Source organism: Scyliorhinus torazame, chromosome 2 (genome assembly GCF_047496885.1).
Source record: "Scyliorhinus torazame isolate Kashiwa2021f chromosome 2, sScyTor2.1, whole genome shotgun sequence".
Lineage (NCBI taxonomy): Eukaryota > Metazoa > Chordata > Chondrichthyes > Carcharhiniformes > Scyliorhinidae > Scyliorhinus > Scyliorhinus torazame.
The window spans coordinates 34,975,383-34,996,543 of record NC_092708.1 but is presented as its reverse complement, the minus strand read 5'-3'; the positions used below and the strand labels follow the sequence as shown (position 1 = coordinate 34,996,543).

Below are 21,161 nucleotides of genomic sequence, written 5' to 3'. Positions count from 1 at the left end.
CCATCCCCTGCATGTACGAGGGACGCCATCCCCGGCTGAGGGGCTGGTTGCTGGGCGACAGGGGCTACCCATTGCGATCGTGGCTGATGACGCCTATACGGAGGCCACGCAATGAGGCGGAGAACCGCTACAATGATGCCCATGTAGCGAGAAGGGGAGTGATCGAGAGGTGCTTTGGCGTGCTGAAGATGCGTTTCAGGTGCCTGGACCTCTCTGGGGGCGCCCTCCAGTATCGGTCAGATAGGGTCGGCCGCATCATTGTGGTGTGTTGCGTCCTGCACAACATAGCCCAGCAGAGGGGCGATGTACCGCAGGCAGAGGAGGGCGGAGTGGAGGAGCAGCAGGAAGAGGCACAGTCCTCCCCAGATGAGGGGGATGGGGGCAATGGTCAGGGCAGACGGGGTAGACACAGGCGGGTGGCTGTCCACCGTTACCGGCTGGCCCAGCGGGCACGGGACAGACTGATAGACGCCCGCTTCACTGACTAGATAGGCGTGGGAATCGGGTAGTATGGCCACAGACCGCACACCATGGCAACAGCCGACCACCCACACCCCCCACCCATCCACCCACCCAGCACCCTCACCCCCCTCCCCAACCCCACCCACCCCAACCGCATGCACCCCTCCCCCCCCCCATTGCCGATCCACCTGCGGCACAACGGGCCGGGCTCACACAGTTGCGGGTGGACGCGTGTCTATCGCAGGCCATGGAGGATGAATACAACCCGCCCTGCGATGAGCTCCTGGCTCCACATCGTTGGACTATGTCTGACCCATGGCCACAGTACCACCATCCACCCGGACCATCCCTGCATGCGGCTGTGACACTGCAGCGCACGGTCCCGTCCTCTGCCCGGGGGCTGTTGATGGCGGCCCAGGGGGAAGGGGGCAGATTCACCTGGGGCTGAGGTAAGACCACCCCTCACACACACACTTGCGCTCAATGTACATGACACCCCCGCACACTTTGGACTGAGCACAAAGGCAACTTCGGTAGGTGTAACATTGACTTTAATAACCAAAGGAGTTCATGCACGTGCCCTAGCCCCTAAAACTCATCTGTGCCCTGCACCCGTGCCAACTTACTCAGTGTCTAATTGTTTGGCCTTACGGGCCCTTTGACTACGTCTACGTGGTTCCCCACACGGTACAGCAGAACTGGAGGTGGACTCCTGTGATTCCTGCCCTCTGACACTGGATCCCTTTGGCAGCCGTTTCCTGGGGCATCCTAGATGCGCCAGGCTGCGGCCCGGGCGACTGGGATGGCGAGCTGCCAGCCTGTCCTGCCCGTTGCCCACCCGATGCACCTGGGACGGAAGGGGGGGAGTCCGAGGTGTCGCGGTGTACCGGGACCTCCCCTACAGAGGGAGCAGGGACGGAACACACCACCTCCTCCTCCCTCGGGGTGCCCGATGGCCCCCAGGCCTCTACATGGGTGGGGGATGCGAACGGACTGGCCATCCGACGCCCCCCCGACATCTGGCGCTGCCAGTCCTGGAGGCCCGTGCTGGTATTGACAGGGGTCTGCAGGTTTGCAGCCATGGAGCCCAGGGGGTTGGCAAACCCTGTCTTTGACAGTGCGACGCCGGCTCGCACATGGCCACTGGCGCCGATACCTGCAGAGACTGGGCCATGGCCTGCTGAGTCTGGGCCATGGCCTGCTGAGACTGGGCCATGGCCTGCTGAGACTGGGCTTTGGCGTTGAGCGCCTCTGCCATCTGGCGCTGGCACTGGCTCATGGCCTCCTGTGAGAGGGCAGCCATTTCCTGGGCCACAGACGCCGCCTGTACGGAAGGCCCCAGGCCTCGCAAACCGTTCCCCATGTCTGACACCGTCGCACCCATTGCCTCCACCGCGGACGCCACCCGTGCGGTGTCAGCCTGGGTGGCACGCATGACCGGCACCACTCCCAGCTCCTGGACGCGGGTGGACTCCTCCACCTGCGACCGCAGCGGCCGCAAGCCGCCCGTCACCCTCTTCGCTCGTCTCCGGGTCGGTGGTTGCATCGGATCTATGTGTGGGTGTGGTAACTGCAGGAACCCAGGATCCATCTGGGCGGCAGATGTTCGCTTGGGCTGGGCTGCCCTCCGACCGCCCGGCTCCTCTGCTGCTCCTACCTCCACCTGCTGTACCGGGACGGCTGTGTTGTGCACACCAGTGAGTGTACCAGACGCCTCATCACTAAAGTGCCCAACCGTGGTGAGTGTTTCTGCGATGGTGGAGGGTGTTGGTGACAGCAGTGGCATTGTGTCGTGCTCTTCGTCCCACTCTGAGTCCATGGCACTTTGGGGTGGGGGTTCGTCTCCACCCATCCACTCTGACTCACTGTCTGGTATTTCGTCTTCCTGGGTAGTGCTGTCCCGGGTAGTGCTGTCCCGGGTAGGGGTGTCCTGGGTAGTGCTGTCCCGGGTAGGGGTGTCCTGGGTAGTGGTGTCCTGGGTAGTGGTGTCCTGGGTAGTGGTGTCCCGGGTAGTGGTGTCCTGGGTAGTGGTGTCCTGGCTCGGATGTGACGGGGGCCTGTGGCTGCCCCCCTCATCGCTGGGTGGTCGCTCCCGCACGTGACGGGGGTGTCGTCTCCCTGTTGCTCCAGGTCTCTCCGTCTCCTGTGGTGTCCGAGGGGCATCCTGCGGGCGTCGCATGCTGGAGGGTCCGGGTCTCTCCGTCTCCCGTGGTCTCCGAGGGGCATCCTGCGGGCGTCGCATGCTGGAGGGTCCGGGTCTCTCCGTCTCCCGTGGTCTCCGAGGGGCATCCTGCGGGCTTCGCATGCTGGAGGGTCCGGGTCTCTCCGTCTCCCGTGGTCTCCAAGGGGCATCCTGCGGGCGTCGCGTGCTGGAGGGTCCGGCTCTCTCCGTCTCCTGTGGTCTCCGAGGGGCATCCTGCGGGCGTCGCATGCTGGAGGGTCCGGGTCTCTCCGTCTCCCGTGGTCTCCGAGGGGCATCCTGCGGGCGTCGCATGCTGGAGGGTCCGGGTCTCTCCGTCTCCTGTGGTCTCCGAGGGGCATCCTGCGGACGGTCTGCATCTGCGGGGATGGGTGCCTGGACGTTTGGTCCTGCGATACACAATGAAGCATGCATGGTTAGACATCAGGCAGTGATCAGGTGATACGGGGGAGGGGGATATGGGGAGGGGGGATATGGGGACGGGCTGTCGGTGGCTCACTTGCTACTACGCCCCCGACCTCTGCATCAGCAACCTCCCGGTCCTCAGGTCCACCAGCCAGTTCCAGGGCCCTTTCCTCATGTACGGTCAGTGGCCTCTCATCAGCGGGGCCTCCTCCAGTCCTCACATGCTCCCTATTGTTGTGTGCGCGCTTCTCCTGTGGGTGGGGGGGTGGGTGGCAGGGGTAAAAGGCAACACTGTTAGGCAGGTATATGAATGCACGCCATCGGTTGCGCGTGCGTTGCAGAGGTTAAGGTTAGGGCTATATTCACTTGGGGATATGGGGGAGGGGGGATATGGGGGAGGGGGGATATGGGGGAGGGGGGATATGGGGGATATGGGGGAGGGGGGATATGGGGGATATGGGGGAGGGGGGATATGGGGGAGGGGGGATATGGGGGAGGGGGGATATGGGGGAGGGGGGATATGGGGGATATGGGGGAGGGGGGATATGGGGGCGGGGGGGATATGGGGGATATGGGGCAGAGGGGGATATGGGGGATATGGGGAGGGGGGGATATGGGGGAGGGGGGATATGGGGGATATGGGGGAGGGGGGATATGGGGAGGGGGGATATGGGGGAGGGGGGGATATGGGGGAGGGGGGATATGGGGAGGGGGGATATGGGGGATATGGGGGAGGGGGGATATAGGGGAGGGGGGATATGGGGGATATGGGGGAGGGGGGATATGAGGGAGGGGGGATATGGGGGAGGGGGGATATGGGCAGGGGGTATATGGGGAGGGGGGATATGGGGAAGGGGGGATATGGGGAGGGGGGATATGGGGGAGGCTCACCCTGCCTGCTCTGACGAGGTCGTTCACCTTCTTGTGGCACTGGGTGCCTGTCCGTGGTGTCAGGGCCACAGCGGTGACGGCCTCTTCCACTCCCCTCCACAGACGCCGGCTGTGGCGTGGGGCAACTCTGCGGCCGTGCCCGGGATACAGGGCGTCCCTCCTCTGCTCCACCGCGTCCAGGAGCGCCTCCACATCGCGTGACTCGAACCTCGAGGCTGAGCGACGGCCAGCCATCCAGTCGGGTGTTGCGGTCGGGTGTTCCGGTCGGGTGGGGGGGAGCAGCGCGGCCTTATGAGCCGTCACGCCGTGCACCTCGCTGCTAGCCCATTTCGGGCCGGAGACTATCGACCCATTTTTCCGACGTGACGTAAGTCGGATTTGTGCCGTTTTTTGCGCCGATCGGCGGACATTCCGCCGATAACGGAGAATTTCGCCCCGGGTTCGGCGCGGGGGCGGAGAATTACTCAAAATAGGCTCCCACGCCGACACACGATTCTCCGGTGACCAGAGAATCGCCGCCAGTTGCGTGCATGCAATCGACGAAGCGCCGGACGGGGGCCGTTGAAAGCAGCCCCCGTGGTGATTCTCCGCGCTCGACTGGCCGAGCGTCTGCCAGTTCTGCCGAGTCCCGCCGGCGTGGTTCATATGTGGTCCCACCCGGCGGGACCTCGGCGTTCTGGCTGCGGGGTCCATCCTGGTGGTGGGGCGGGATCTGGGGGATCCGACTCCAGGTGGCTACCGATCAGCGGGCGCGCTCATTCCCGGGGGGGGGGGCTATGTTCCTCCGCGCCGGGCCCCTGTAGATCTCCACCATATTGCATGGGATCCAGCGCTAAGATGGCCGCTGCACGCATGCGCGGATCCGCGGCCGGCCGCCGTGCACATGCTCAGCCGCGCGGGCTTAACTGCAGGACCCCGCCGGCAGCCGGAGCTGCGGGACGCATGCCAGGGCGCTGCTAGCCCCCTTGAAGACGGAAAAGGTCCGAAGTGATCCCCGCCCGTTTTCCGGAGGGCATGGGGGCTTAGTCCCCAGAAGGGAGAATCCCACCTCAGGTATCAGTTTCAGTACCAGTGAGATGCCAGGATGCCAGGGTGGGAGGTTGTATTCAACCAGTCTGCACTTGCAAAACCCCAAATAAGACTTCTATTGTTAGATGTGTTTGCACAATTAGGTAGCATTTACTGAATAAGCCTGAGTGTGCCAATAGTTACACTAACAACCAACCAAGCTCATTAACATGGCTCATTCGCATTTGCTACAAGCAGCGTATATTCATACATGGGGACCTGCTCTCTGAAAATAAAGGATTATTTCTAAGCATTCAGTCTTTTTGAATTATCTGGGAGCTTGGAGAGCCTATAGGTCCTTCTCACTTTCTCCAGCGCAATACCACAGCCAAAGCAGAGTCGGTTTGTCGCCCAATCAGCGCCCTTTTCTCCTGTAATATAAATTGTTGTAATCATCTGAAATTTGCATTATAACTGTCTCTTTTCTGCGAGATATTAAGGGTTAGGAATGCAAAGTTTTGGTTTCAGCTTTCGGTGAATTGGGAGTTGTTACTTCTGGTTTGCTTTAGTGTGCCTGTGTGTGTTCACAAACCATGTTTGAACCTTTGATCCAGCTGAGACTTGTAGAAGCAAGTAAGCTCTGAGTTTGCTATAGAGAACATTGTTGAGGAGTGCAGCAAAGCTCTGAAAGGAAACCTGGTGGGGTTTTCTTTTTGAGGAGAAAGTGAACGTAAGAGAAGCTCACCTCAAGGCTGAAAACATCCAGTCTGTTATATTCGACAAGAGAATTCAGCACTCTATGTTTAGGGAGAAACTGAGGGAGTTTGAGAGAATGATGTTTGACCAAGTAGCTCGTGACCAAGAGAAGTCCAGCAACAGAATAGATACCAAGGGGCTGTCAAAGTATATCTTATGAGTCGTGGCATGTGAAATGAAATGAAATGAAAATCGTTTATTGTCACAAGTAGGCTTCAAATGAAGTTACTGTTAAAGCCCCTAGTCGCCACATTCCGGCGCCTGTTCGGGGAGGCTGGTATGTGACCACCAGTGACACCTAAACTTGGACCAGGATGTCATAGAAACACAGAAGAATCACAGAATCCCTACAGTGCAGAAAGAGGCCATTTGGCCCATCGGGTCTGCACCGATCCTGCGAAAGAGGACTCCACCCAGATCCACTTCCCCGACCACCCGCCCTATCTCCATAACTTGCACATCCCCAGACACTAAGGGGCAATTGAGCATGGCCAGTCTACCTACACTGCACATCTTTGGACTGTGGGAGGAAACCCGAGCACCCGGAGCAGACCCAGGCAGATCTGGGAGAACGTTCAGACTCCACACAGTCACCCAAGGCTAGAGTCAAACCCAGCTCCCTGGCGCTGTGAGGCAGTAGTGCAAACCACTGTACAGCCGTGCCGCCCCATATTGGTAAGAAGTTAACATAAACCTGAACTGTGGCCTGGGGAGCCAGATCCAGAGAGAAACGAACAGCCTCCAAGAGTATGGATATGTTTAAATGTCTACCACAGTAAAAGTCACAGTAAAAAGGTAAAGCAGGGCTCATACTGTTCGATTGAGTTTAATGTAAAGCTCATTTTCTTTACTCGGTGTACTAGTTAGTCGTTATTTCTTATGTCTGCTTTGTCAAAGTTTGTAGAGAAAAGTTTCTTCTGGTATTTCAATATAACCTTGGTGTTGTGGTGCTTATTTCCTAAACCTCGATTCTTCCACACATTATGGGCGGGAGTTTCCCTATCAGAAACTAAGTGTTGACGCCGGGACTGAATCGATGGACTTCGACAACAACTAAATCGGCACCACTCCCGGAGCAATTCAGGATCCGTTAATGGGCTAGCGCCGGTGGCACGTGGAACTCAATCGATTCCAATGAAAAACGGTGTGCGATTTGCCGGGGTCGGAATTGGCACTCGAGAGGCTGACAAGCCGTAGCCGCATATTCGCACTCCACTCCCCACACACATTCATCCCAGCCAACATGATGGCAGCACGGAGAGCGGCACCCCCCATTTTGCAGACGCAGAGCTGGGGACCTTGCTGGCAGGCCACCCTGTTTCCCGGGGTGGGAAGGAGGTTGCCATCCACTGCCATACACCAGGCCTGGGCGCAGATGGCAGAGGCCGTGAGCACTGTGGGCCCCACCGCCAGGATCGGACAGCGGTGCCGAGAGAAACTGCACAACCTTCACACGGTGGCCGGGGTGAGTAGGCAGCACTGTGCCCCTGGAGGGCGACCGAACGCCAGCAGCCGGCAGTGTGCGCACTCCTCACCCTGCACCACCTGCCAGCACAGCACCCATGTCAGCTGCCATGGCCAGGTGCCCTCGCCATGATGGCCCCAAGCTGCCCATTCCCTATTCTGCCCGCATCCAACAATCTAACACTGTGCGCTTTTCAATTCTCTCTCCCCACCACCCCAGGAGAAGTTGGCGGATAACAGGAGAGTGAGAGAAGACCAGAGTTGCCCCCCCTACCAGCGGCCCCCTCACTGCCACAGAGCAGCAGGCACTGGTCTGGAGCCCGGAGAAAGGACAGTCACCGAGGCGGAGGTTGGCATCGGGCAACCAAATGAGCCCTCACTGTGTTGTGGTTTCCCATGGCACATGTGGCAATGAGCGCATCGCTGAGCATGAAATGGCCGAGCTGCAGGCAATGTTTTGGTGGATGTGCCTCTTACGGGCGTCTTTATTCAGTATGTGGTGTGTGGAACTTGACACACTGTAAAATGCAGCCCCAAGAATTGTAAATCCACCCTCAATTGTCCAACTTCCATGCAAAACCTCATTTTTCTTGGAAAAAGTGGAAATTATTCAATTTTCTTTTTGAAAGGGTTGATGTTGGGAATCTTTGTTCTGATTAAAATCATGTTTATATCAAGTTACCTGTATGTTCGTTTAAGAAATGTGCAGCAAATATTTAAATATTTGGATCTTCATCATCGGGCATTCAACTCTTTTTTTCTTGACTTTACGGGGTTAATCTTTGTGTATTTTGCAAGCTCGATAGATAGAGTTTTGAGCATAACTTTGATATTCTAATCAGATTGTTATATCTTTATAACAGAGATGTTATAGAGACACACATCAGTTCAGTTGGAAGCTCTGTTAATAACAAGTAGAATATTTTAGATTCCAACACCATAACCTGCATCATTTTCCACAGAATACTTAAAACATATTTCAAAGAAAGAAACAGCAAGCATTTATATCGCACCTTGCATAAGCTCAGGAAGGCCGAAGAAAATAAAGTACTCTTGAAGGGAAGTCACTAATGTAGCAACCGATTTGCGCAGAGCTAGGTCCCACAAACAGTAATGACATTAATGATTAGATAACCAATTTTACTGGGTTAGGTTGGCTAGGACACCAGGAGAAATTACCATGCCTTGTTTTTGTTTTAAATAATGGAAGATCTTTTATGCCCACCTTAGTAACTTGACAAGGCAGGCAAAAATTGAACAATAATTTATTTTCATAGAATCATTGAATCTTAGAATTTACAGTGCAGAAGGAGGCCCTTCGGCCCATCGAGTCTGCACCGGCCCTTGGAAAGAGCACCCTACTTAAGCTCGCACCTCCACTCTATCCCCGTAACCCAGTAACCCCACCTAACCTTTTTTTTTAACACTAAGGGCAATTTAGCATGGCCAATCCACCCTAAACTGCACCTCTTTGGACTGTGGGAGGAAACCGGAGCACCCAGAGGAAATCCACACAGACATGGGGAGAACGTGCAAACTCCACACAGACAATAACCCAAGTCGGTAATCAAACTTGGGACCCTGGAGCTGTGAAGCAACAGTGCTAATCACTGTTCTACTGTGCTGCCCATTTTAACCATGTACAAAGTTCTGCGCAAAACAGCATCTTGCTCCCAGTTCAATCCTTGCTGGGAGGACTAGTCTGTATAGGCCCTGCTTCGGACCGGCTTTTATATCAGTACATAATGAGCCCCAGGCAGGTGGCCTGCGCCCCCCATCTGGGAAGCTTGTACTCAACGAGCACCACAGGAAAATTAATGATGAGTTCCAGTGGTCCTTGTAAGGGATATGGCAACCCCCCTCCCCCCACAAAGTCTGAAAATCTCCCTTCAGCCACCAAGAGTGGGGTCTTGCTGTGCCGCTTTGGTCACGGATTCGCTTTAGCCTGAGGTGGCGGCTCTGGGTCGGGTGGAGTGTAGCGGTTCGCTGATAGCCATTTTCTGGCCGACCACCGAAGAAAGGCTGTTGGGGACTCGGTCTGCGACACGGCGTCGCCTGCTGGAATTGATTCCTCTGCCTCTACATTGGATTCGGAGTTATCCTCCTCCTGCAAGATGGGGTGTTTCAACCCGGATGGCTGTGACCCCAGGCTGGGGGGCGGTTCCTGAAGCGGCGGAGATGTCAATGTAGCCGGCTGGTTGTCAAGATGTATGGGTTCCTGCTTCATCAGGTGGTCCAAATGTTTGCGGTGGTGGACCTTCCTCTGAACATGGACCTTCTAAGACACCGTTCGGTCTGGTACAACGCCTGGGAGCCACAAAGCTCCATCCCCAAATTTGCTGGCAAAGACAGAATTTCGAGAGTTAAATGTTCGCCCTGGCACTCTCGAGTCGTGGTGTCATTCTGAGTTTCCTGTTGTGCCTCTATCTTACCACCAAGACTTGAAACATTAGACTCAGCCAGGTTCTGAGTATCTGACACATCAAGAGCCCTGCAGAATTCAATGAGGCCATTGCCGAGGGTTTCTGATATCCCTGACGCTCCAGGTAGCTGCGCACGACCCTCAATGCCAAACCACCAGACATAATTGCGGGTCAATATTTTCATTTTAGATGCACCCAGATGTGAAGATTCTGCAGCAGGGCTCGCTGTCCCTGTGCAGGGGGCGGGGTGATCACCCGACCTCCCCACAGCATGGCCCCATCTTCTATACTGAGCTCGGCAAATCTCTGGGCAAAAGACTAGAGAGCTTTCCGAAGGGCCTCCTTCTTCCCACCACATAAATGGTAGAACCCTCAAGAGTATTGAAAGTCAGAGAGATCTAGGAGTACAGGTCCACAGGTCACCGAAAGGGGAAACACAGGTGGAGAAGGTAGTCAAGAAGGCATACGGCATGCTTGCGTTCATTGGCCGGGGCATTGAGTATAAGAATTGGCAAGTCATGTTGCAGCTGTATAGAACCTTAGTTAGGCCACACTTGGAGTATAGTGTTCAATTCTGGTCGCCACACTACCAGAAGGATATGGAGGCTTTAGAGAGGGTGCAGAAGAGATTTACCAGAATGTTGCCTGGTATGGAGGGCATTAGCTATGAGGAGCGGTTGAATAAACTCGGTATGTTCTCACTGGAACGACGGAGGTTGAGGGGCGACCTGATAGAGGTCTACAAAATTATGAGGGGCATAGTCAGAGACTTTTCCCCAGGGTAGAGAAGTCAATTACTAGGGGGCATAGGTTTAAGGTGAGAGGGGCAAGGTTTAGAGTAGATGTACGAGGCAAGTTTTTTACACAAAGGGTAGTGGGTGCCTGGAACTCGCTACCGGAGGAGGTGGTGGAAGCAGGGACGATAGTGATATTTAAGGGGCATCTTGACAAATACATGAATAGGATCAGAATAGAGGGATACAGACCCAGGAAGTGTAGAAGATTGTAGTTTAGTCGGGCAGCATGGTCGGCACGGGCTTGGAGGGCCGAAGGGCCTGTTCCTGTGCTGTACATTTCTTTGTTCTTTGTTCTTTGTTCACTCAACAGCATGAGGTGAAGTCTCGCCAATCCCGGATGTTTCCCCCCCTCCCCACCTGGGAAGCTCATATTCCATAAGCCCCAAAGGAAGATCAATGACGGTTTCCCCGTGGTCCTCATGGGGGTTATGGCACCCATCTGAGAGGGTATAAATGGCCACGGTTTAGTGTCCATTTGAAAGAGAGAGGTCGGTATTTTCCAGTCGCGTCTGCCCTGAGACTGACTGGTCCATCAAATTGTCCACCTTGCCCCTGCCGATACCCACAGCGAGGGGGACCAGAAAATGTACCCCAGCACTGGAAGCTTAACCTATATATATCTCTGGAGTGTGACTTGAACTCATCACCTGATATTGGAAAGTACTACCAAGCAAGTCTGGCATGAAAAAGCCACTTTGTTCTTTTCAAATAAAGAACTTGGTCTAATTGATTTAATTATTCAATTTTTCCAGATAATTTGTGAGGAATTATGAAGGTATTTGTTACATGCAGCTCATCTATTATTCATACCTGAAATTATTGGAACATTTATGTCTCAGTGTGAAGTTGCTAATTTGCATTCAATTGCACAAGACACTCGGCCTCCCACTGTGTAATTGTACTTAATCTGCAACGTGACCAAATTTTGCTTTTGAGAGATTTGAAGTAAGTTGGCGAAGATGGATGGCGAACCAGTGTCAAAGAATTTGCTGTGATAAATTAGAGGGAGGAGAGATGAACTGTCCAAACACATTCACGTTGTGTCTTAACACACAGAGCTCTCCAGAGCAACTGAATAAATTATGTCATTGATTTTTCTTTTCACAGCGGAGATCAAACCTGAATAAGTGTCAGTTTGGGCGCAACAGGACAGAAAAGTGAATGTGACTTTCAGCGCTGATTGGTGAATGTGCAGGATCCTTTGTTAAACCTATTTGTTTTCCTCAAACTGGGACTGTGGAGCCTTTGTGTGCTTGTGGGCAATTTTACAAACCTCAGTTGGTGCACCCCGTAGAGTGTTGGAAATTTTGTTTTTACGACCATCGCTGCAGAAGATAATAACACGAGTCGCTGTCCAAAGTAAATTCAAACTGTGACAACGGCTGTCTGTGGAGAAATGTCAGAAAAGGTTTGCAGTGTTTATTAGATGGTGACAATATTTTTTTTAATAACTTGCCTCGCAGTTCCTCGGCGACCCAATAGCCTGCTCTTGTCTACAAGTGTAATATTTTTTCCCTTTATAATTCCAAGTCAGCAAACAGAATCACAGAATTGTTACAGCGGAGATGGAGGCATTTCGGCCCATCGTGTCCGAATCGGCTCTCCAAATTAACATTATGGGTTAGTGCCATTCCCCTGCCATTCATTCATACCCCTGTGCCTCGTTTCTATTCAAACAATCATCCAAAGCCCTCTTGAACGATTCGATTGAACCGGCTTCCACTGCACTTCCAGGCAGTGCATTTCAGACCTGAACAGCACGCAGTGTGAATATTTTTTTTCGCTTTATATTTGCTTCCTGTGAAAGTCACTTTAAATCTTCACCTTCTAGTACTTTTACAAGCGGGAATAGTTTCATGGTGGCACAGTGGTTAGCACTGTTGCTTCACAGCGCCAGGGACCCAAGTTCGATTCCCGGCTTGGGTCACTGTCTGTGTGGAGTCAGCACGTTCGCCCGTGTCTGCGTGGGTTTCCTCTGGGTGCTCCGGTTTCCTCCCACAAGTCCCGAAAGACATGCTGTGAGGTGAATTGGACATTCTGAATTCTCCCTCAGTGTACCCGAACAGGCACCGGAATGTTGTGACTAGTACTAGTAACTTCATTACAGTGTTAATGTAAGCCTACTTGTGACAATAATAAAGATTATTATAATTATATACTCGGTTTAGCCCACTTATGATTATGAACATCTCTGTGAACTTCTCCAATCTATCCTCATAACTGGAACTCATACGCTTCCTATAGTGTGGCACCCAGAATTGTACACAATATTCCGGCTGACGTATAACTAGTGTCTTGTATAAGTTCAGAATAACCTCCTTGACCTTGCACTCTATGCCACTATTAATAAAACCGATACTATCTGCTCTATTAACTGTTTGTCTGCCTGTCCTGCCACCCTCAACGATCTATTCACATATACAACCAGGTCCCTCTGCTCCTGCACCTCTTTAAGAACTTTACCTCTCACTTTACATTGTCTCTCCATGTTGTTCCTATTAAAACGCATCACCTCAGACTTCTCCACATTGAAGTCACTTATCTGCCCACCCCATCAAATTGTCCACGACCTTTCAAACTTCTACCCTATCCTCCTCTCCGTTTACAATATTTCCAAGTTTTGCATCATCCACAAATTTTGAAAATGTCCCCCGCACACCAAGATCTAGATCATTAATATATATCAGGAAAAGTAAGGGTCCCAATACCGACCCCAGGGGAACTCCACTACAAACCTTCCCCCAGCCTGAAAATGTTACATTAACCATTACTCTCTGCTTCCTATTCTTCAGCCAATTTCATATCCATGTTGCTGCCATCCCATTTAATCCATGAGCTATAACATGTTGGTGGTCATCTTCCAAGATTCTATAAACTCTGAAACAGTTCCTCCAGGTTGGAGTGTACCTAATGTAAGCCCACTATTAAAAAGGGAGTTAAGAAGAAAACAGGGAATTCTAGATCAGTCAGCATGGCATTGGTAATGGCGAAATTTGTTGAGTCCATTATCAAAGGTTTTATAGCAGAGCACTTGTTAAACAGTGGTAGAATCGGACAGAGTCAGCATGGATTTACATAAGGGAAACCATGTTTGACAAATCTACTGTAATTCTTCGAGGTTGTAATGATAATAATAACCTTTTTATTGTCACAAGTAGGCTTACATTAACACTGCAATGAAGTTACTGTGAAAAGCCCCTCGTCGCTACATTCCAGCGCCTATTCGGGTACACTGAGGGAGAATTCATAATTCTCAGGAATTGAACCCGTGCTGTTGGCCTTGTTCTGCATTACAAACCAGCTGCCTAGCCCACTGAGCTAAACCAGCCCTCCAGCTAAACCAGCCCTCCAGTAGAGTTGATGAGGAGGAGCCAGTGGATGGGTTTATTCGGACTTTCAGAAGACTTTCAACAAAACAGATTCGCAAGTCAAATTAAAATGCATCAGATTAGGAGTAGTGTATTGAGATGGATAAAAATCTGGGGCATCATTCTCCGAACCCCCGCCGGGTTGGAGAATCGCCGGGGGCTGACGTGATTCCCGCCCCCGCCAGTTGCCAAAGTCTCCGGTACCGGATATTGGGTGGGGGCGGGAATCGCGCCGCGCTGGTTGGCGGGCCCCCCCGCTGGATTCTCAGGCCCGGATGGGCCGAAGTCCCGCCGATAAATTGCCTGTCCCGCCCGCGTGGATTAAACCACCTTTTGAACGGTGGGACAAGGCGGCGTGGGCGGGCTCCGGGGTCCTGGGGGGGGGCGCGGGCGATCTGACCCCGGGGGGGGTGCCCCCACGGTGGCCTGGCCCGCAATCGGGGCCCACCGATCTGCGGGCGGGCCTGTGCCATAGGGGCACTCTTTCCCTTCCGCCTCCGCCACGGTCTCCACCATGGCGGAGGCGGAAGAGAATCCCTCCACTGCGCATGCGTGGGAAACTTTCAGCGGCCGCTGACGCTCCCGCGCATGCGCCGCCCCGAGATGTCATTTCCGCGCCAGCTGGCGGGGCAACAATGGCCGTTTCCGCCAGCTGGCGGGGCGGAAATTCCTCCGGCGTCGGCCTAGCCCCTCAATGTTGGGGCTCGGCCCCCAAAGATGCGGAGCATTCCGCACCTTTGGGGCGGCGCGATGCCCGTCTGATTGGCGCCGTTCTGGGCGCCAATCGGCGGACATCGCGCCGTTTCGGGAGAATTTTGCCCCTGGTTGGCAGACAGGAAACAAAGAGTGTGAATAAATGGGACTTTATATTCCATATTTAGATTTAGATTTAATGTCACATGTACCAAGTTATAGTGAAAAGTATTGTGCTGCTTACAGTCCAGGCAGATCGTTACATTCATGAAAAATATAGGCAATACAATAAATACACAATGTAAATACATAGACATAGACATTGGGTGAAGCATACGGAGTGTAGTGCTACTCGGTATAGAAGATGCATGGAGAGATCAGGTCAGTCCATAAGAGGGTCATTCGGGTGTCTGGTAACAGTGGGTAAGTAGTTCTTTTTGAATATGTTAGCGCGTGTTCTCAGACTTTTGTATCTCCTGCCCGATGAAGAGAGAATAACCCGGGTAGGAGGGGTCTTTGATTATGCTGCCCACTTTCCTAAGGCAGCGGGAGGTATAGACAGAGTCAATGGATGGGGGGGTTTGTGTGATGGAGTGCGGTTGTTCACGACTCTCTATAGTTTCTTACAATCTTGGGCCGAGCAGTTGCCATACCAGACTGTGATGCAGCCAGATAGGATGCTTTCTATGGTGCATCTGTCAAAATTGGACATGCTGAATTTACTTAGTTTCTTGAATACGTATAGGCGCCGTTGTGCTTTCTTGGTCGTAACATATGTATGGACCAGGAAAGATTGTTGGTGATGTGCACACCTAGGAATTTGAAGCTTTCAACCATCTCCACATCGGCAACATTGATGCGGACAGGGGTGTGGACGATACTTTGCTTCCTGAAGTCAATGACCGGCTCCTTAGTTTTGCTCTCGTTGAGGGAGAGATTGTTGTCATTACACCAGGCCACTAAGTTCTCTATCTCCCTCCTGTACTCTGACTCATCGTTGTTTGAGATCTGACCCGTTGCGTTTGCTTCATCCGCAAACTTGTAAATGGAGTTGGAGCCAAATTTTGCCATGCAGCCGTGTGTGTATAGCGAGTACAGTAGGGGGCTAAGTACACAGCCTTGCTGAGCCCCAGTATTGAAGACTAGTGGGGTACCACAAGGATCAGTGCTAGGACCCCAGCTATTCACAATGTATATTAATGATTTAGATGAGGGAACTGAATGTAATAACTCCAGATTTGTAGGTGACCCAAAGCTGGGTGAGAGGGTGAGCTATGAGGTGGGTGCAGAGATGTTTTGCGTGATTTGGACAAGCTGAGTGAATGGGTAAATGCGTGGCAGATGAGGTATCATGTGGATAAATGTGAGGTTATCCAGTTTTCTAGCGAAAACATCGGCAGATTGTTATCTTAATAACTATAGATTGAGAGAGGAGAATGTGCAATGAGACCTGGGTGTCCTTTGCACCAGTCACTGATAGCAAGCATGCAGTTGCAGCAGATGACAAGGAAGGCAAATGGTATGTTGGTCTTCACAACGAGTGGATTCGAGTACACAAGTAGGGATATCTTGCTGCCCATCTTGGTGAGGTCACACCTGGAATATTGTGCACGAACGACAGCCATGCTGTGCCCGAAAAGCAGCGCGCTGTGGCACAACATGGCTGATAGAAGCCGGGAGACTCCCGGCTTCTATTGATCCCCAGATCGAACTGGTCGCGACGCCTCTCGAAATCTATTGTGGGCGGGATCGCGTTTTGGCTAAGCTGCATATTAGAGCGAGACAGCTAGTATCACTCTACTATGCTGTTTTCTGAGGGACCCGAGACGTTGCGATTGATCCCCTTAATAATAATAATCTTTTACTGTCACAAGTATGAAGTTACTGTGAAAAGCCCCTAGTTGCCACATTCCAGCTCCTGTTCGGGTAAGCTGGTACGGGAATTGAACCTGCCTTGCTGGCCTTGTTCTGCATTACAAACCAGCTGTCTAGCCCACTGAGCTAAACCAGCGCCTCTGAATTAAACCAGCTCCCTTCGAAGACGTTGGGCGAGAGCTGTTCAGTACTGATCTCCACAAATGGGGACCTGACGGAATGGCACTTGTGGGGGTCTTCCAGGGAATTGGAGGCCCCCAGGTACTTTCCCTCTGGCAGGGCAGCACCCTGGCACTACAGGTACCACCCGAGCATCCTGCCAAGCTGGCATTTTTCACTCGGTGGCGATAGGGCCGGGTGTGCCCTGTATGGGTGTTGGTGGGGCCGGTCGGGAACACCCCTATGTGTGGCCTCATCATGCGTTCCCGCTGCGGCTCCGTATCTAACCCGAGTGACGTTTGACAGTGTTGTGTTTCTCAGTGTTGCGAGCGCCTTGAAACACATGGCTAGACATGCTCACTGTGGCACTTTGTTTCCATTTAGTTCAATCGCGTCCATTGCGAAGGAGTGCAGAGAATGTTTACCTGACTGATTCCTGGGATGCCGGGACTGACATATGAGGAGATTGAGTTGGTTAGGACTATATTCACTGGAGTTCAGAAGATTTAGGGGGCATCCCATAGAAACCTTGGGTAATCCACTGTTGTACCTATATTAGAGGATGTACGGTAGAACCTGCACTACAGGTTCACCTGTGGCCCCTGGCTGCTGGCTCCGCCCAGGAGGCGGGGTATAAATATGCGTGTCCTCCAGCTCGCAGCCATTTCGCCAGCTGCTGTGGGAGGCCACACACCTGATACCAATAAAGCCTCAGTTTGGATTCAACTTTCGTCATTAGTCAAATTGATCGTGCCTCAATTTATTGGTATCAGTTTTGAAGGATGGACCTCCGTATTAAACAAGACCGTCTGCAGCTGGATCCGCACTCAAGCGACGCCAGAAAGGACTTCCAGCACTGGCTAGCTTGCTTTGAAGCGTATATCAACGCGGCGCCAACCCCTGTTCCAGATCTTACATTCCAGGCTGAGCTCCAAATTCTTCCCACTGATCCAGAATGCGCCGAACTACGCCGACGCCATGACTCGACTCAAGGACAATTACGAGCAGAAGACAAACACGCTCTTCGCCAGGCACGGGCTCGCAACTTGTTCTCAACTACCTGGAGAGTCCATAGAAGACTTCTGGAGGGCCCTAATCCCACTAGTCCGGGACTGTTACGACCAGGACGTTACAGCTAAGGAACACTCAGGCATCCTTTGTGACTGGAATTGGGTCAGATATCATACGTCAGCAGCTCCTAGAAGGGGCCACGCGCAACCTCGCAGAGACTAAAGCACTATCGCTCTCCATGAAGGTCGCCCTGCGCAACATCCAGTCCTACGCCCCCAACCGCGCGGCCCACCCCTCCTACGCTTCATGGACCTCACAGGCAGCCGCCCCACCCAATATGCCAGCCAGCAAACCCGGGGGGGCCCGATGCTACTTTTGCTGCCAGCAAAAGCACCCCCGCCAACGCTGCCCGGCCCGCGCTTCCCTTTGTAAAGCCTGCAGGAAGAAGGGCCACTTCGCCGCGGCGTGCCAGGCCCGCTCAGTAGCCGCGATCGCCCCCACCCCCCCCCCCCAGTCATAGACAATGGGCGCCGCCATCTTCTCCTCCCCCCCAGACCATGTGCGACCAGTGGGCGCCGCCATCTTCCCCTCCGCGCAACATGTGCGTTTCATAGGCGCCACCATCTTGTCCACCCCCGCAACCTGCGTTCCATGGGCGCCGCCATTTTGTAACTCCCAAGATCTTCGGGCGCCGCCATCTTGTCTACGCCACAGCACATGGACACCACCAGCGTTCTAGGATCTGAACTCAACGGCCGCCCCATTACCCGACAACCAACCAAGGCTTGCCTCCATGTCACTCGAGCAGTCTCGCATAACCTGACCAACGCAACCATCAGCGTGAAAGTCGACGGCCATGTGACCTGTTGCCTGTTGGACTCCGGGAGCACCAAGAGCTTTATGCACCCGGATACAGTAAGGCGCTGCTCCCTCACGATATACCCCGTCAATCAAAAAATCTCCCTGGCCTCCAGATCCCATTGCATGGCGATCCTGGAAGTACTGTACGGTCACGCTCACGATCCAGGGCGTAGAATTCCACGGCTTCCGCCTCTACGTTCTCCCTAACCTCTGCGCTGCACTTATCCTCGGCCTGGATTTCCAGTGCAACCTCCAGAGTCTAATCCTTAACATCGGCGGACCCTTACCGCCCCTTACTGTGTGCGGTCTCGCGACCCTAAAGGTCGACCCACCTTCCCTCTTTGCTAATTTAACTCCAGATTGTAAACCCGTCGCCACCAGAAGCAGATGGTACAGCACCCAGGGTAAGACCTTCACCAGGTCCGAAGTCCAGCGGTTGCTTCGGGAAGGCATCATCGAGGCCAGCAACAGGCTCTGGAGAGCTCAAGTGGTAGTGGTTAAGTCTGGGGAGAAACGCCGAATGGTCAGGGACTACAGCCAGACCAGCAACAGGTACACGCAGCTTGACGTGTACCCCTCCCACGCATATCTGACATGGTTAACCAGATTGCACAGTACTGGGTCTTCTCAATGGTGGACCTGAAATCTGCCTACCACCAGCTCCCCATCCGTAAATCGGACAATCCATACACTGCTTTCGAGGCAGACGGCCGCCGATATCACTTCCTTAGAGTCCCCTTCGGCGTCACTAACAGGGTCTCGGTCTTCCAAAGGGAGATGGACCGAATGGTCGACCGGAACGTTTTGCGGGCCACGTTTCCGTACCTAGACAATGTCACCATCTGCGGCCATGATCAGCAGGACCACGACGCCAACCTTGCTAAATTTCTCCGCACCTCACTTACAACAAGGAGAAGTGTGTGTTCAGCACGAACCGCTTAGCCATCTCGGCTATGTGATCCAGAACGGAGTTCTGGGGCCCGATCCCGACCGCATGTGCCCCCTCATGGAGCTCCCCCTCCCCCACTGCCCCAAGGCCCTCAAACGCTACCTGGGGTTCTTTTCATATTACGCGCAGTGGGTCCCAAACTATGCGGACAAGGCCCACCCACTCATACAGTCCACCCACTTTCTCCTGACGGCTGAGGCCCAACAGGCTTTCGCTCGGATCAGAGCTGACATTGCCAAAGCCGGGATGCACGCGGTAGATGAAACACTGCCCTTCCAAGTAGAAAGCGACGCATCAGACGTCGCCCTTGCCGCCACCCTCAATCAGGCAGGCAGGCCGTGGCATTCTTTTCCCGCACTCTTCATGCCTCTGAAATTCGGCACTCATCCGTTGAAAAAGAGGCCCAAGCTACCGTTGAAGCTGTGCGGCATTGGAGGCAATACCTGGCCGGCAGGAGATTCACTCTCCTCACTGACCAACGGTCAGTAGTCTTTATGTTTGTGGTGGTATGTATTAGGGGTCATGTGAGACTGTGAAGCCGAGATGCTATTGGCTGACAGATCCCGGGTCCTGGTTGGCTGACGACTCCTGGCTCCGCCCTGAAGGCGGAGTATAAGAACCCGGGCTTCTCCCCGCAGCTTCATTCTGTTGCTGAGCTGCTGGGGACAAGCATCGCTTAATAAAGCCTGGATCAAATTCATCACTTCTCGTCTCTCGTAAGTCATTGTGCGCTACAATTTATTAAGCGAGCTTAAAGGACTATGGAGCTCCGGATCGCCCCGAAATGCCTGCGGATCAGCCCCCACGCAGCGAACTCGGCAGCAGTATTTAAACACTGGCAAGCATGCTTTGAAGGCTACCTCCGAACGCCCCCTGGCCGGATCACAGAAGACCAGAAAATGCAGGTCCTGCATTCGAGGGTAAGCCCGGAAATTTACCCTCTCATTGAAGACGCAGAGGATTTCCCGACGGCGCTCGCATTGCTGAAGGGCATCTATGTTCGGCCCATTAACCAGGTCTACGCGCGACGAGACGGCAAAGTCCCGGAGAATCGCTAGAAGAATTCTACGCCGCGTTGCTAATTTTGGGACGGGGCTGCAGCTGCCCGCCGGTGAACGCGATCGAACACACGGACATGCTAATTCGCGATGCATTTGTGGCCGGTATGAACTCTCCCCAAATCCGCCAAAGACTTTTAGAAAGAGAGTCGCGAGGACTCTCAGAGGCACGGGCCCTTGCAGCTTCCCTAGATGTGGCCTCGCAAAACGCCCACGCCTACGGCCCCGACCGCGCGGCAGCCCCTTGGGCTCCGTGGACCCCCGTCACGACAAACTCCCCCCTCCCCCTCGCAAGCTTGCGCGGTTAAAGCGCCAGACCATCCCGGGGGGGCCCGCTGCTATTTCTGCGGACAAACGAAACACCCCTGGCAGCGCTGCCCGGCCCGCGCAGCTATTTGTAAAAGCTGAGGCAAGAAGGGCCATTACGCGGCAGTGTGCCGGTCCCGGGTGGTCGCCGCAATCCCCGGAGAAGAACGGGCCCAGCACATCCCAAACGCTCCCCAACCCCCCCCCAGCGCCCCATGTGCGACCCGTGGGCGCCGCCATTTTGGGTCCCGGGCACCACCAGGGGAGGATGGGCGCCGCCATCTTGTGACCCCCCAGCCACGTGCGATTCATGGGGGCGGCCATTTTGTCCACCCCGACCACGTGCGATTCATGGGGGCGGCCATTTTGTCCACCCCGACCACGTGCGATCCATGGGGGCGGCCATTTTGTCCACCCCCGGCCGCGTGCGATTCATGGACGCCACCATCTTGGTTGACAACAAAGGACCCCAGCA

The 21,161-nt window shown here is 53.8% G+C and overlaps 1 long non-coding RNA gene across 1 annotated transcript in view; it reads right to left on the bottom strand.

The window, feature by feature from the left end:
* The window catches only part of LOC140407760 (uncharacterized), a 68,254-nt gene that overhangs the window by 19,803 nt on the left and 27,290 nt on the right, over window positions 1–21,161 (bottom strand). The window contains exon 2 of the long non-coding RNA XR_011939783.1: window positions 11,680–11,792. This is a non-coding gene — a long non-coding RNA (uncharacterized lncRNA). The remainder of the gene's footprint in view (window positions 1–11,679; window positions 11,793–21,161) is intronic.